Raw genomic sequence first — 18423 nt, forward strand, 5'->3', positions numbered from 1 at the left:
AACTTCTCAAGGAAAACAACTTAACAATGCACAATAAGAAAATATTACTAAAAGATCTCATCAAATATTTACAACATAATCGAGAGATATCATCTATTTACCAGAAGGGTAGATGAAGCCTACATACATGAAGTGAAACCCATCTACAAGCATGTGTTTAAGGTCTAGTACCCATTGAGTTCAAACCTTCGCTTACTCCCTATAGAGAGGGAAAAGGAATGAGGGTGTGAAAAACATGCTAATGAATCTTTAAGGGCACAAATTCTTTTATTTCCCATTCTGTATCCCATATAAATAAATATTTAAATTCATTCCCTAGGACGATGATGTCTCTAGGTGGGACCATTAAAAAGAAAGGAAATAATAATAAAGATAAAAAGAGAGGATTATTTTACCCTGGGTACAAAAACTTTGACCCATATAAGAACCAAACCGTGTTAGCATTGAACTATGCAAGCAACAAAATCAATAATGGATCAAAATTCCCAAAAAATACAATTAAAGCACATTGTCTTGCACACAAACATTAGGAAAATAATGCTAGGTGATTCTAATGTTACCAAACCCATAAAATTGACCAAAAATACTCTTAAGAATAACACAAATAGATGAAAAATAAAGAGACATTGTTGAAACAAAACAAGAACAATATATAGAAAACATAGGCGTCAAGATATAAAGCAAAGTGAGTTGATAGGTAATCACAAATGTTGAAACATAGAGAACACATGTCAAAATGTAACTTGTAAGGTAAAAATTGGAAAACAACTAGAAAGGGGTTATTTTTCTACATGTGGATCTGACTAAGAATGCCAACATGCATTCAAGAAAAAACAAAGTTCAAAACAACAAAATAACATAAATAAATTCTTATAAGTTTTCCTCCAATGCAACCTCTATTAGATATTTATGAAGAGGATTGTGCACCCTAAACTCCTCTTGAAGGGAATGTGGATTGCTCTCAAAAGTAGCAACATACCAATAGTATACGAATTCTTGTTGCAAATGGCTTGGATGAGGTCTTATTCATAAATTTTTGAAGGATTTGGATGAAGGGTGGGGATATAGAATCAGAGAAAGGAGAGAACGAAAAATGTCATCTCATGGTGGGGGGATATAGGTGGACCATGGCTTGATATGAAATGGATGTCTATTATTTTCTTATTTGAATAAAAGGGATATCATTAAATTTTCTCGCATATGTGGGAGAAGATTTATTGGAAAGAGGGTTGTACTCTCACATATGTATGAGAGTGCATGCAAAAGAGGAAAGATGACATGTGTGAAAGTGTATTGAGAAGAGGAAATGCGACATACATTTTCCCACACATGTATGAGAGATAGCATAAAGAAAATGGAATTTGACATGTACTCTATCAAAAACATGTGAGAGATTACATGGGATATTATGAATTTGACTAGGTTTTTTAGGATAGGACAGAGAGTTGAGATTTTGTTGTAGGATTTATAGGTAATTAGAATTAGATGTGACTAATTATTAAGCTTAATTAATCATATTTAATTTTGTGCAAATAATTAATCATGTTAATTAGTTTTTCTTAAAAAAATAAACAAAATAGAAAATTATTTCAATAGAACTATCTATTATCTATTTGAATTTGAAGTTTAGATAAAAGGCTAATTGATTGAATAGAAGGTCTTTTATTTATCTCATTAATTTACATTTTTGTTAGCAAAGCCTTCACTAGCCTGCCCAATTTTGTGCAAATATGAATAGATCAAAAATATTTTTAATAAAAAAATTAAAATTAGAATGCTAACAAAAATAAAATTAAAAATAAATTGATTATCTAAATTCATATTTAGATTTAGACATACTTTATCCCAAAAATATTTAACCTCCCCATTAAAAAAACAATTTCCAAACGATCATTTGTGTGATTAAAGAAGGAATGGCCTGATAACTCCTATCAAGCCCACTTGATGGGATGGCGTAGCGCCTTAACACCATTATCCTATAGAGAGCATCTTCTCTGTTGGTGCCAATTTATGAGAGGTTTGGATTCAGCTATAGGCATCTAGTAAAGGATAAATGATAAAAGAATTTAGTCAAACATTATCACAAGAAATACAAATATATCTTTTGTAATTCTTAAACTTTGGTTATTGTGAAACATAAAGATGTTATTAAAAAAACAATTCATAAAAAGATTGGAATGTAAATTCTAATCAACATGTATTATTCTCCACAACAAATATCTAGATATCAGAATTAGAGTTTTACATATACTTTCAAGATATGTATGTATACATGCAACCGACTTTGTATTCAATGCTACTACTTTGAAAATCAAGTATGTTCATTCATACATAACAAGGAGTGGCACATACCAGGTCATTTATCCTAGAAGCTTAGACATATGTGTTTAACATTTGTTAAAAGCACAAAAATTATGCAAACTTTTAATTTAGATAAACAAGTGCAAAGATTACATTTGTCCACGGTTGAAACCTTTGTCACCCAATTTTAGAAAAACACTTCCACACCCATCAAAACTATTACAGAAACATTTATAAATCCTTTCAAATTTTAATTTAGTCATAGATACAACGTGAATAGTTTGTAAATATTCATAAAAAAATATTTCATAAACATTTTCCATCATAATTAAACGACTTTTAAACACTCCTATAGAAAAGTTCCCCTCCTATCACCACTCATCCTTCTCTCCAACACTATTTGGTAGAGGATGATCCTTGTGAGGTCATCAAGGAGGGGTCTCACATTATTTATGTGCAGTCGTTGGGTGTTCCTTAGTGTCCCAAATGTTAAAATAATTAATGGTCGATGCCCCTGTCGTCGAATTAATGGTCGACGCGCGAAGTTCGGTCCTGAAATTTTTTTAATGGTTGTCTTTGTGCTTGACCCGTGAAGCTCGGTGCTGAAAATTTGTAGAGCGGATACTCCCTTGGGACAACTGGATTCTCTCCACCGCATTTCGTTCCAGTTCCTCCTTACCAAACTCCCGCTCATTGTTTATGTGCAGTCAGCGGAGACATCGAAGAGCCAACGTCTGACAGGTACATTTCCTTTGATCTACATTTTCAATGTGAAGGCCACTGTCTGAAGGCAGAAAAATGCAATAATTACTCGCTGACCAACTCATTTTTTATAATTGCCCTGTCGGACAAGATCCAAAACTAATGTTAATTTTGGAAGAAGGAAAAAGTGATTAGAAAAAAGGAACGGATTGGAAAAAAATATTTTGTGGTTATAGGAAGAGGATTTCTAAAACATTTCCGTGAGTGTGAGCATCTTTAAATAGAGGTGTCAAGAATTCAAGAATTTTGTAAGCCTAAAATTTAAAATTTATGGGAGTTGGTAGTTCTATTAGTTTTTAACAATAACCAATGTTTAAATAATTGAGCTGATTTTTGAAGGATGTTGATGGTTAAGCATGATTTCTTTTTTAAAAGATTACCTCCAAAATCATTGGTGGAAATGTAAATTTAGCAACAAAATATTTAAAGATGATAAGAAAAATTTCTAACCCCATCTCAAATGTACCTCTTAAAAATGAATTTTTAGTTCCTGCCTTAGATAAGCATAGATTGATGTTTTCATGCAGCATCATTTGCAATAAATTACTATGCAAAAATCATGTGCAACGATTTAATCTAAATTTTTACATTGTTTCTTTATTAAAATGAGACTTTTTTTTTTTTTTTTTTTTCTATTTTTCATTGGCCATTGAGATTTTCGTTCTTTTAGGAAAAATAAAATCATCAACTAACAAAAAAAGGAAAATTAAAAGAGATTTTTATAATGTTTTGATGAAGTGTGTAGGTACGAGGGTAAGAACACACTACTTAATGGTTGTAGGTGGCATTCATAAAACGGTCAGGCAATTTAATGTTATGGCATTCAATGGTGTATGTGCCTTATTGTTGCCGCTTCTACATACTTCTTGCATTCACCTTAGGTTTTTTAGAATTCTTTTGCATTTTGCTATCAAATGCTCTCTGTTATGTTTGATATTTTGTGATGCTGCAAAGGACTCTGCAAATCAAATGCAATAAGCTATTTTAGTGGAGAGAAAGGTATTACTCTTTCTATTCCTGGTAGAAAATATAATTTTTAAATGCTTTTGTTCATATAATGAAACCCCAATATTCTACCTCTTGTTTAAATTTTATTTGTGCCCTTCTTAACCTTGCAATTTTGGGTATTTGCAATTAGAATGTTTGATAAGGATCTTTTCCTGTGCACTTTGGTGGATGCCCATCGCTATTCCAAGTCCCCCATTTTGTTTTAGATATGAAGGATGCTAGAAAAATTTGTCGAGTTTGGCTTAGCATTTGTATTTGTCCATTACATTTGCTTGAAAGTTTTTAAGACCCTTTTATCTAACCCATTTGTGCAAACCATGATTAAGTGAACATCCTAATCTTCTACTTGAATGCAAAGGTGAAGAGTTGTTTTAAGATAATTCAAAAAAATGTATGGATAACATCAAGGCAAAATAGATATGTTCTTTTGAGGCATGTCTGTAAGAATTTTAGGCCCTTTACCTATATTTGGGACATTCCAAAGATGCAGAGATTTTCCCATCTAAACTAGAAGACAAATTGTCAGTGTTTATTGTAACTTGGACATGACACCTTTTCATCTCTATCTCTTTGCATATTAATGTAATATAGTTTAGCATCAAAAGGCGTGACAAAAAACAAATAGAAGATATCCAAGATGATAAATCCAATTCTGAATATTTTATAAAACTTTGCATAGTACAATCTTGTAGTTGTAGTTTTGGCATGGTATTATGTTGTTCTCTTATTTTATTTGTATCAAATTTGATAAAATTTGTGATGGGCCCCAAAAGCTACTAAAAGATTGATGGAGAACTCTTGAGAATCAAAAGAGTCATACTATAAAAAAAAAGCCTCACAATTTCACAAGCTACCGTTCATAAGAGGATGCAATAATTTATAATCAAACACAAAAACAATAATTATGAAGCAAGAATTGATCATTTTAGGAAGGGAAACAATGCCATTTGAGGTGTTGTTTCTAGCAAAAGACTTTTTGTGTGCCAAATTACAAGGTAAACTAGTTTTTAATGGATTCGATGTACAATGAGATTTGTTAAAGCTAGAATACAACCCATAACAAGTTGACTATGGATTCGATGTAAAACATGGCCTATTTCCATGTTGAAAATGCTTGTTGATGAATAGAAAAATTAATTTAGTCATTCTTAGTGATAGAACTCAACCCTAGTCTAGTGGATGTGGTCTACTCACATAATTACAAGAATGACAATGTAATGTCCCCTACTAGGTTTAAGACTGTTTTAACCATAATTAATCTATTTCAACAGACTTATGACTTAAACTAAATTTATTAGGAGACAATTCTATCTTAACCTGACTAAAATCACGGATAACGTAATCTTCTTTCTTATGTTGAACTGATGATAATCCAATCTGATTTATTTTCTCAGTCTTACTTGTCATTCAGATTATTAAGTTCGGTACTTAGATTATTAAATTTAGTACTCAAATTATTAAATTATAGTATTTAAATAATTGTATACCCAGATCGGTATGCTTAGCGATACTATCTTTTATTACTATATAATAATATCAATGATCATATTCATTGTATGATGCAGAAGACATCATTTCTTAATGCAAAACAACGTTGTTGATTTCTCCTTCTATTCTGATTAAGCTGTGAGTATAAACACTAACAAAGAAACATAGTTTCTACTTACCTGTGTGTACCAACTACGTCTCACGATGCCTTCATTTTTCTCTTGATAACACCCGATCCTTGTTTATTATCTCCTATTAGTCTTTCTTTAAGTATCACACCAAGAGCAAGGATGTTAGTGCCTCTAACTGAATAAGAGTTCTGATTTGATCTGATCGATGGCTGCCAGGTAATATATATATACCCTTTTTCCTTCCCTTCATGCATCGACTTCCCCTTATTGCTGGTAATAATACTTTCTGTATCCGGTATGCTGATATACTTATGCAATGCTGAAGATGCTAATAACACTGACGGTGATATGTTGCTGTTCCTGATCTGGAGATTTATGCTTGCAACAATGAATAATGGTGCTGTCTTGGATATGAATATGTATGCATGCAACCTGATGTGCCAAATGCAATGCTCGATAAAGAGCAAATCCATAAGGATATAAAGAATAGATAAAATACAAATCCCATGCCTGATTGTGGGTGTCTGATTGTCGTAATATATCTTGCAATATGAATGGATCGCATCTCTTCATAATCGATGAGACACAGCTCCCCAAGTCAAACTTCTTCCTAACTATCGGTTTACTTGATCAAGGAATAATAATCGCTGTCATCAACAGATCTTGTAATCGATGTCTTTGTTACTATAATATGTGCATTTTGATAATGCTCAACTAACACGATCGCTGACTAATCATCATTTTATCACCTAACTTCCTCTCATTAATATTGATTTTCATCACTAATCGCGGTTTGTTTGGATGCCTTAGTCTACTTGTATTCATATTTGATTTGTGTATTACTTCATCCTTTGTCTTATATTGATCTTCACTATTAATGGATATTGTCATCGATTGTATTCTTCCATGGACACTTGGCGAGTATACTTAGTCTTCGTCGATCTCCATGCCATGTATACGCTTCGACCAGATATCTCACCTATACATGATGATCGATATCTTCAAGACAATAGTCCCTTATTGCCAATGGTTACTAGTATTCATTCTTGAGATTATGCGTCCATAGTACTTAGTCAATGCTAATTGTTATTTAGACTGGGTAATTCTTATTAGTCATTGTCCACATTTATTATTGAATATATAAATTATGTGTTTATTATTTTAAATATATAAATTGTGTTTATAATATAATATTAATTTATTTTTATTTGAATATTTCAAACATTAATAAATATTAATTAAATAATAATATTTAATAAATAAATAGATTTCAAATAATCATTCTTTGATAATTTTTATATTAATTAATAATAATAATTGTTTCATTTAGGATATATAACGATCAAGGAGGGGATATGACAGTCTTATTATAATATTAATATTATTTTTATATTAATGAATGATTAATATTACTATTAATATTATTAATTACATAATAAATGATAATTTATTATTATTATGAAGAATCACAAAATCTATTATTGATTACATCACTAGGATGTGGGGTTATGACAACCCTCTCACTTAGAGGAAAATTGTGAAGTCTCATAAATGAGACGATTTTCCCATATTATTAAATGTTAATTAATAAATGTTTTAATTATCGTATTTATTTAATCACAATAATCCAATGTCCAAAGAGGGGTTATGACAGACAATCTCTATAGAATAATCTAAATTTCAAGACATCTAAGGATCAAGTTATATCACAATGGAGTAAATACATAATTCACATTGTTCAGCATAGATTGTACACAAATAGGATATTTCCATGGAATCAATTTCATGTTGAAATATATTAAATAATTTGATTTCTACCATTTCTTTGATTGCTACCATTCTTCTTACAAATTGACACTATTTCACTTGCACCATTTCTTAATATACAAACCACTTTTAAAACTCTTGTGCTTTTCATATAAGGTTTTAATGTCTATACGATTTATAGCTATCAAATACATAAAAAAAATCAGTATTCTACAAATTAACATACATAGGTTTGTATGTCATGCAATGAAGAATTTGTATCTTTCTAAAATAGAATTTTGTGAGTAAAATAACATTAACATTTTGTATCTACTTCAAGTTGCCCTCATGCCAGAAACGTTAATATCATTTCTCATCCTATTCAATTTTCTTACACAAATCCTCTTTTAAGAGCTTCTCGAGATGGGGCACATCAGACCTAGTAAGAGTTTGTTTGCTTCTTTAGTGGTGTTGGTTAAAAAGAAAGATGAAACCTTCAGGATGTGCATTGATTACAGGTAATTAAACAAGAAAACATTAAAAAACAAATATCTGATTCCCCATATTGATGAACTTATATATCAATTGCATGGTGCCTGTTACTTTTCCAAAATATATTTGAGATCTGGTTATCATCCGATTTGGGTAAGGGAGGATCACGTGGAAAAGACAACTTTCAGGTGTCACTATGGACACTTTGAGTTCTTGGTCATGCTTTTTGGCTCGAGTAATGTGCCAACTACCTTCCAATCTTGTATGAACAGGACATTGAGAGATTAGTTAAGGAGTTTTGTGTTGATATTCTTTGATGACATATTGATTTACAGTAAGACTTGGGATGAGCATTTGAAACACATAGATATTGTGTTGAGTAATCTTGAGTGTGAATCCCTATATGCGAAGATGTCTAAATGTGTAGGAGAAGATCTGATAGAGGCAATGCTAGACCTTGGAGAGAATCTAGAATTGCATGTTATCATTGTCACAAATTGGAACACATTGCAAATTTTTACAAAGCTAGATTGAATCAACCAGTAAAATAGTTTGCAGAATGGAAAGGTAAGAAGAAGGTTGATGTAGAAGAAGTCAGAAGAGAGATGAACAAGACATGGAGAAAGAAGAGTGATGAGAAACCATCAGAAGAACCTAATTCTTCACCTAGTGTGGAGAATTCATCACCGATAAACTAAGCTAGTTATAAAGCTTAGGGGGGACTTATTGTCAGATCTATTTTCAGACCCCCTAGATCATGTGTGGTAAGCTAAATTTACATACCTTGATGCTATATGATATTTTGAAGTGATTTTGAGTCATAACCAATAAGTTTTATGTGATATGAGAACCGATAGTAAGTTTTAGGGTTGAACGGTGATTAGGGTATGTTCAATCAGTATTGCATTAAATGCAATTTGTAAAAGGTAAATAAAAGGATATTTTACAGTTTCATTTGCTACCTTGCATTACCGAGAGAATTTGGAGAGAAACTGAAGCAGAGAAGAGGTTTTGATTGCTGCATTAGCGAAGTTGACAATGGATTGAGGAGATTTGGAATGAAGTGAATCAGTGAAAGTGCATTCTATTTAGAAACCCTAGTAGTGAAGAAGGTGAAAAGGTATTTATTTGAGAATCTAAATTTGTGTTTGAATTTTTAATATGGATACACCACACATTGTAGATGTTACTAAAAGGCCTCAACCAAAATTCAAGAGGCATCCACATAAATCAATAGAAACTGATCCTGTTGGCATATGAACAAAATCAAATGACATGATGATATTGTATGTTGTCATTGATGTCAATATGTTGAAGTGTGAACCGGTATATGATATGTGAACTGGTATATGTGAAAGTGTGAAGCGGTATGTTGGAATGAGAACCGGTATATGGTATGTTGGAATGAGAACTGGTATATGCGAAATGGTGAACCGACATGTTGGAACGTGAACCGGTATCGGGGTTTCATTTGTTATGACTACCAGTTGGTAGTCTCAGCTTCAGGGTTTCCGGTTGATGCATTCCAAAGTCTATGTAACTCAACCAATGACATCTTGTGATGAGTTAGCATTGTTATGATGACCAGATCGTGTTGCCATGTCAGCATTGTGCACATGAAGAATCTTGCATAAAGAAGATTGATCCTATCTACCTCAGGAATGTGCGAAGTCTCTGTAAACAGTGAAAAGTGCGTGATGGGTTATCTACTTCCTAAAGCGGCAAATAATGAACGATGGAGAATGTCTTGAGATCTATTCAAGACTATTGTATTGAAATCAATGTGATTGATGGTCAGAATTGAACCGACTAAATTGATAAACCTAAAAGTTTAGGGTTTAGGGTTTATGCCACCGACCTATCTATTTTCTATAAGGTCGATGATGTTTTTCATTTCGAGGTTGTTGGCAGAAGTTATGTGTGTATCCAAATGAAGAGATACTTGATTTTTGCCAGACTGGATAAGTGTGTGTATACTTGCAGAGTGTGATTGCAGAAGCAAAGGAGCTAAATAGGATCTGCCATGGCATTGTGTGCTATTTTCAGATCAATGATTTACCTGTTGTCTTCTAACCATTTCAGTAGTTGGAAAATGCCTTAACCAGGTAGCTTTAACAGGGTCTTATGTAAATCCTTTAACAGGGTGACCCAATTCAATGAGTTCTTGAAATCCTCTTGTGAGGTAACCTTTAACAGGGTTCTAACCTTTAACCGGGTATTTATGCCGTCCGTTAACCGGGTGATCCCTAGCAGGATCAGTTCCTAGTAGAACCTATTGTAAAAGTCTTTAAATGGACTAGGCTCCTAACAGAGCGAACTTCAGAAGAGTTCAAAGAACAGCTTGTGGATATTCATCCCCACCGTGGTTTTTCCCAGTTGGGTTTCCACGTGAAAAATCAGTGTGTCATGTGTGATGTTGTCATGTGATGCTTCAATATTTTTTGCTAAGTGGTAATGCATGTTAGTCCAGTGATTATTAGATTTCTGATGATGTATTACCTGTTTATGCATATGGGTGAAGTGAAAAGAAGATGTTAGGAGAAGTGAAGATCTAAGTGTTAACCGGTTTATGCTTGTCACAGTCATTTTGTGTTTTTACCCGTTGTACCCTGTCTTAGATGGGTGATACTATTTTCTGGTTAGTGTTGTTTTTGCTGTTTGAGTTGTTGAGAAATTTTTTTGCCTGTATTGATTTACCCCCCCCTCTCAGTACCGGTTTGGTACTAACTATTCATCATTATTCACTAGATCCAACTGGAGCCCTATCCAGTGTACCTTATGGTGTATTACATGTTGAAGACTTTAGATGCTTCATTCATTGAAAATTGGAAGATTTGGGAATGTTTGCAATCTATAACCAATACCAGACATTGTATGATAATCAAGGAGTATTAAAGGATCAATTCAAAAGACAAGGGTTTTCACCATGCATTGAAATTTCTTGATGAATTTGAAGAAGACCATATCAGATATGTTCTAAGCAGGATTCATGATCAATTCATGTGGTTAGATTGCCCACATAGGATTATAAAGGAATCTATCCATGTCATCACCAGATTATGTGCAATCAGGGAAGTTCCTATGTTGAAAACAATCTCGAAGGATGATGTTGCCCGATTGACTAAGTCTAAATGGGATGGTAGAGAAATGACTATAAATGAGATTGAAGGCCCTGAAGTAAAATTTGCATCTATGGTCATTGGTTATAGGGTTTATCATTCAAGCAGAACAAATAGCATTCTTGGAGGTGCAATCCACACAACCTACCAGATGTTGAAAGAAAATGTTGACTATGATCTTGCAGAAGCCTTGAGAATGCAGTTGATACTGAATCTTGAATCAATCAAGAAAGATAAGAGATAGAAATTTAAATTTGGACAGTTAATCATCGGTCTTTTTTTCTACTTCTAGAACTCCTTTCCCGGTATTGGTGATATTCAGTGGTCAGAGGATACACCAACGATGCTACAAATAAAGAACAACATGACACATTTGGTGTTTTTCTTATTGGTCTAATCAGGTTGACAGATTTGCCTTTACTGGCAAATAGGTCTAGGTTATGGACTGGTATACGCTATCTATTCCAGATCAACATGACACATTATGGAGATTGTTTATTAATTGGATATTGTGGTAAATGTATTGAGGTGACATGTTGTATCGCATCAAGAATTATTTTATAATTGATTTAATTGTAATATCTGTAGTGAGCCGACCTATACAATTGGTCTTAGGTTTTGTATAAATGTAAGATCTCATCTGAGAGATGCAAAATGATGGGAATGTAACTTGGTATATGTGTGATTACTAAAGATCACATGAGAAAAATATAGCATGAATCACGCAAACATCATCTGAAGGTTGAAGGAAGGTATGAAGGTATTTGTCAAAGCTTAAACCAGTACTGAATCAAGCATTGTAGATGCTACTTTGAAGCAGTACATTGTTATAGGATTTAACCATCCTACTATAGTCAATGCGACTCCTATTTTGTGATTGAGTAGTGAACTCTAGGCAGTTGGCCTTTCTGCATGTGCAGACCCCATTTGTATACACTTACTATCTACAGTAGTATCATCTAATTGTGGGTAAGGTTTCCCACCGTGGTTTTTCCTCGTACAGGCTTTCCACATCAAAATCTCCGTGTCATGTGTTGTGGATGTTGTTTCTCTTTTGGTTTCATGCATTAAGTTTCACTGATATTGATATAAACTATTAATCTGTTTCACCGGCATTAAGTTTGGTTTATTGGAATTAAGTTTAAGTTGGATTAATTGATATTTGGGTTGAAATTCATTGACAACTGATTCACCTCCCCTCTCAGTTCTCCTTCCAGTTCCTAACAATTGGTATCTGAGCCTAGTCCTCTTTTTTCAAAAGTCTAACAGCTTGAGGAGATCCTATAGCAACTAACTTTTTCAGGAAGGACAGTCCTAAACTTGATGGAACTAATTATGGGATATGGAAGATCAGAATGGAGACACATTTGATTGGCATTGGAAGAGATATATGGGAAGTTAGAAAGAATGGCTATGTTGCTCCTATTCCAAATCAACCTCATCCACCAACATTAGCTAAGGACATGAACAATGATTAGAAAGCAAGAGAAGCACTTATGAGCGCATTATCAGATCAACAAATCAGGAGATTATCAGACTGATCTACTGCTAAAGCCATTTGGGATAAACTAGAAATATTGAATGAAGGAGATACCACTGTCAAAATTGCAAAACTGGAAAGTTACCGGGTCAGGTATGAAAATTTGAAAATGGAAGAAGATAAAAGAACTTCTGCTTTTATGGAAAGAGTTAATGAAATTGTTTTAGGAAAACAATGTTGGTATTCTACACTCATATGAGAATGGTTGATGTTGTCATTGATGGAAACCAACCGGTATTAGGTTTCTACAGGATAACAAACAATAGGATCAACACTGACACCAACAGGCACCTTCACCGACATTCAGATTACGCCGGCAATGAAGCATACTAACACTCAGGCCGACATGGAACAATGTTTTATTTATATGAATTGTATTGTAATATAATTATCTTTTGTAAACCAACTTGGTATATTATAAAGACTCATATATGTATGAGATCTCATAAGTCATTTTGAAAGGTATGGCATGGTATGTATGAGAGATAGCAAATATGGTATTTGAGGAGATTATTGTATAAGGTGATTTAGTGATAGCAAAGGTTTTTGGTTAAGGTATCTATCTGAGCTTAAACTGGTATTGAACCAAGCATTAGAGATGCTATTTTGAGTAGTACATTATCTTGGATTTAATTATCCTTATTGTAGTCAGTGAGACTCTTTTGAGCAGTGAGCTCTAGGTTGTTGGCCTTCCTGCATGTGCAGTCCCCTATTGTAAGTAGTATTTATTCATTGGCCAGTGAGTAAATATTGTGGGTCACAAATCCCACCGAGGTTTTTCCCACACCGGGTTTCCTCGTTAAAATATCTTGTGTTATGGTGTGCATTTATGTTGTCTCTATTATTTCTATTTACTGCATTATTTCTTGCTTACCGGTACATTAATTTGGGTTACTAAGTTATAAATAAGTTCAAATATTCCATTAACCGGTTAGACACTGATTCACCCCCCCAATCTCAGTGTCTTTGGGACTGTTATTGCATCTATCAATTGGTATTAGAGCTTGGTCCTCTATTTGAAAAAGCCTAACAGCTTGAGGAAGATTCTAAAACCAGTACTGATGGAGAGTTTGAGAAAACAGTTGGAAGGAGCTCTTGAAGATTTTGATGCTGAAAAATTGAAGAATATCAAAATTAAAGATGATCTGAGGACTACACAGGAATTCATTAAAGGACTTCAAGAGAACCTAGTTATAGCACAAAATAAGAGGAAAGAAATTCATGAGCAAATGCAGAATCATGATGATGAAAAGGAAACTCTTAGAGATATTGCAGAGAAGCTAAGATAAGAGAATAGTAACATGAGAAATGAAATGCAAGATCTGACAATGAGACTATGTAAGGATATCGAAGATAGGAAGAAGAATGAAGAAGACTTGACTAGGATACTTAATGATGGAGAAAATGAAAATTTGAGTCTTGGTCATGAAAATGATATGCTAAAGATAGATCTGATTCACATGCAACATGATAAGGAGGGGCTTATAAGACAAGTTGGAATTCTGGAAAATGAGTTGATCACTACAAATGAGTACAAAGACAAATTCAAGAAAAGTTCAGAAAGGCTTGATGACATGTTGAAAAGACAAAAACCTGATGGAGATACAGCTGGACTTGGATTTGAAGTTGGAGAAAGTTCTAAGACTGCAAACAATCAAGATCAGAATAAACTGGTAAGACAACCTAATGCTTATAAATTTAATGGAAAATGTTTTAATTCCAACAAGTTTGGTCATAGAGCAAATCAGTGCAGAGTTAGAAATAATCAGAATAACTTACCCACCAGTCAATGTTCCAAATGCAACAAAGTTGGTCATAATTCATAAAATTGCAGAATGAATGTGAAATGCTATGTTTGTGGTAGATTTGGGCATTTATCTAATCTATGCAGAACACAAACTAGTCAAGGATATGGAAAGGCTACTCAGAGGAATAATGTAACTTGTTATGCATGTAACAAGATTGGACATATTGCAAAATTCTGTAGAAGAAAGACTATAGCGGCGAACAATAGGATCTAGTGTGAAGGGAAAAGAAAAGATAAACAAAATAAAGCAAGATTTTTCAAAACAATGGATTAAGAAAGAAGATCAGAGAGTTGATGAAACTATCTCCGCACCGGTAGAACATAGTAATCCTCCAGGGGTAGGAGATTCTTCATCTGATTGAGGAATAACCCTTAGGGGGCATGGCAACAAGTTGAAAATCATGCATTCTACCCTCGATTGATGGTAAGAAGACACATTTATTCTTTAGCGATGCATATGTTAATTTTTCACTTAATCGACGAGCATTTAATGTGGTTGTTGAAGAATATTTTTGCTATATAACACTGGAAAACCCTCATTTCGACTCACCGAGCATTGAAACATTAAGAGAGTGTGAAATTGAGCAAGGGCATTCTAAGGCAAAGCAGCGAAGTGATTTTCAGGCATTCAGAGAATTTCAAGTTAAGAGGTATTTATCAAAATGGCATCTTCTTTTGTACTTGAGTTTATTTCAAACCCCACTATTATGGAAAACATCAAACACCCTAGACCCGTATTTAAGATTATCCCTGAGATTGCAAAACAAGATGATTCTGTTGGAGCTTTTTCAAAAATTTCGAAGGGTGTCACTTTTGTTGAAGACCCAAGAATCTACATCCATTGCAACATAGAAGACCTAGGGACTGAGGATTTGAAGAAAATGTTTAATGATGTTATTACCGATGAGAAAGGTTTGATTAAACTTGAACATAAGATTGTTGAAGACTTAGGTTTTGTTGAAATTTTGAGCATTCCTGAATTTTCGAAGGAAGTAGTACACCTTGTGTTGAGAAGAGTCCATGGAGAATTTATGTGGTTAGAGTCAGTTTGCAAGATAACCAAGGAAGTAATTAAGGTAGTTACTGGTTTACCCTCAACTGGTAGTAGGCCTGACAAAACCAAGAAAATACCTAACAAGGGTGTGATGAGCTTAACTAGAGCTACATCCGATAGTAGATCACTTAGACACAATGATGTTAAAGATATAAATGTTAGATATGTGAGTATGGTACTTGGGTATAGAGAAACACATGCAAATAGATTGAATTCGGTTTCTAGCCTTTGCATTCATAGTGCATATGAGATGGTAAACAACAACACTAAGATTGATGTTTGTGAATGGCTTAAAGATGAATTGATTGATAACCTAAAGAAGATTAAAGGTGACAAGAGAGGCACTTTTCGCTTTGGCAGCCTGCTTGTCTGTTTGATGCTTTACTTCACCAAAGAGATACCTAGCATAGGTCATAAGGATTTTGGATATGACATCTCAGTAGGAAAACAGATTCTGGAAGATTTCACCGCTATGGGCACTAACTGTAATAAGATCATTGCAGATTACTTCAAAACTTTTCAAACCAAGATGAAGGAAAGAGAGAGGTTACCACAGAGTATAGTTGACAAGTATGACAAAAAAAATTTCTTTGTTATTAAACATGATGAGACATGGATGGAAGAAGTAAGCCCTAGAACTATTTGGGTTACTGAGATGGGTTATAGGGTTGATCTACCTATTCTTGAAACTTATACAAAAACACTACTTGAAGCACCAAGAGAACCATCTGAAGAAATCTTTGGAAGTGCAGAAACCATTGCAAATAAAGTATCAATGTAGAAGGAAAGGAAGAAAATAGATAAGTTTATCCATGATGCATCTAAGATGGCTAGTGAAATTAAAGAAAATATAATGAATATGATTGGTATATCAGCCAGTGAACTTGAAGGACTGAAACTGGAAGCACATGTTTCACTGGTTGTCACTTTTTCTAATACCGACAGTGGAAAGGCAACTGAGTTTAAGAGAGTGGAAAGGAAAAGGAAAGCCCACTGGTAACTTCTCCTTCTCCTAAGAGAACCAGAACACTAAGGAAAAAGCAGTAGGCAATTAGAGAACCTAAGAAGAAGCTTACACCAAAGAAGAAACAAACACCAGATACCCCTACACTGGAAGAACTATTGAATGAGATAACATAGGAAGGAAATTTGACAAATCTAAATAAATTGTATCATTCTTTTAAAGATTCTAACAGGGAAACAATTGAAGAATGCATTATTTTGCACTTAAACATCTATAAGAAAGTGTTGATTGAAGTTATAGATGATTTGCCAAATGATTTATTTAAGAGATTAGAAGCAAAAAGACTATCAGTGATGGAACTTGATAAGAAATTGAAAGTTGAAGCACTTCTGGTGGTACATCCTGTAAATAGTAAAGAGGAAATTGATGAATTGATATCCGAGGCAAACCGATCAGTTTTTGTCAGTGGACATCAAAAAGTAAGCCTAATGGCTAGAAGGGTTAAGGAAATTGTTGATGAGACTGTAGATAGCTGGGATATATTTTTTGTTGAAAAGGAAAGGTAAGAGCAAAGGAGCAGATTTAAAGTGGACAGAACATTTAAGGTATATCAGAAGGATAAGGACAAGGGAAAAGGTAAAGTTGGTGGTAATCCTGCAATAAAGATTATTGATAATCTTCCACCTCCACCTTAGGATACCCCACTGGTACACACAAAAAATCCACTAGATATGGCCACTAGAGATGTAACACTTGATGATACCAACCCTGATCCTGATATTCTTTTTTCCATGAATGTTGATAAACAAGACATTAACATTATTGTAGATGGTGGCAAATGCACACTCCAATGAGATATTGTAGGTGATTGAAGGTTTTGTCATTGATGGCAACCTTGCAATCCTATGACACTGACAAGGCAATTTATTGGCACAAGCAAAGATAGACTATTCACCAGCACACAGACGACCGGCAGAAAAAGGAAGCACACCGGTACCCAGGCCGACTGAAATTTTCTTTATATTATATTTTGTAATTTATTATAAAATCATTGTAAGCCAATTTGGCAAGTTGTAAAATGACTCATATATGTATGAGATCATTATAGAACATTTGTAAGGAAGAAGATAAGCAAAATAAGGCAGACCTATTATGCGAATTATAGGTTAAGGGTTTATGTAAGAAGCAGAGCTAAAACTGGTACTAGATCTGGCATAGTAGATGCAATTTTGAAGCAGTACAAGACATTGGATTTGCATAATCCAATTTTGTAAGTCAGTGAGACTTCCCATTTTGTATTTGAGTAGTGAGCTCTAGGCACTTGGCCTTCTTGCATGTGTAGGCCCCTATTGTAAGAGTAATATTCACTTATTGGCTAGTAAGCGAATATTGTGGGTTACAAATCCCACCGAGGTTTCCTCATTAAAATATTGTGTTATGGTGTGCTTCTTATGTGGTTGTTGTTATTTCTATTTACCGGTAGACAGTGTTAATATGCTTTTCACATTTAAATAGAAGTAAATTACGTAAACCGGTAAGATATTGATTCACCCCCCCCAATCAGTATCTCTGGGATTCCTAACAATTGGTATCAGAGCTTGGTCCTCTATTTTCAGAAGTCTAACAGCTTGAGGAAGATCTTGACATCAATAGAGATGGAAAACTTGATGAAGCAACTAGAAGGAGCTCTCTCAGACTATGATACAAAAAAGTTGAAAAATATCAAACTTGAAGATGATCTAAAAGCTGCACAAGATATTATTCAAGCACTTCAATAAAATCTTACCATTGCAAGAAACAAGAGAAGAGAACTTTGTGAAAAAATGCAAAACGAGAATGATGAAAAGGAAACTCTTAGTGATCTGATGGGCAAGCTAAAACAAGAAAATATGGCAACAAAGAATGAGATGCAAGATATGACTATGAGATTTTGTAAAGAAATTGAAGATAGAAAGAAGAATGAAGAAGAATTAACTAGAAGACTGAATGATGCTGAAAACACAAATACAAG

This window comes from Cryptomeria japonica, chromosome 7, assembly GCF_030272615.1.
Source record: "Cryptomeria japonica chromosome 7, Sugi_1.0, whole genome shotgun sequence".
Classification (NCBI taxonomy): Eukaryota; Viridiplantae; Streptophyta; class Pinopsida; order Cupressales; family Cupressaceae; genus Cryptomeria; species Cryptomeria japonica.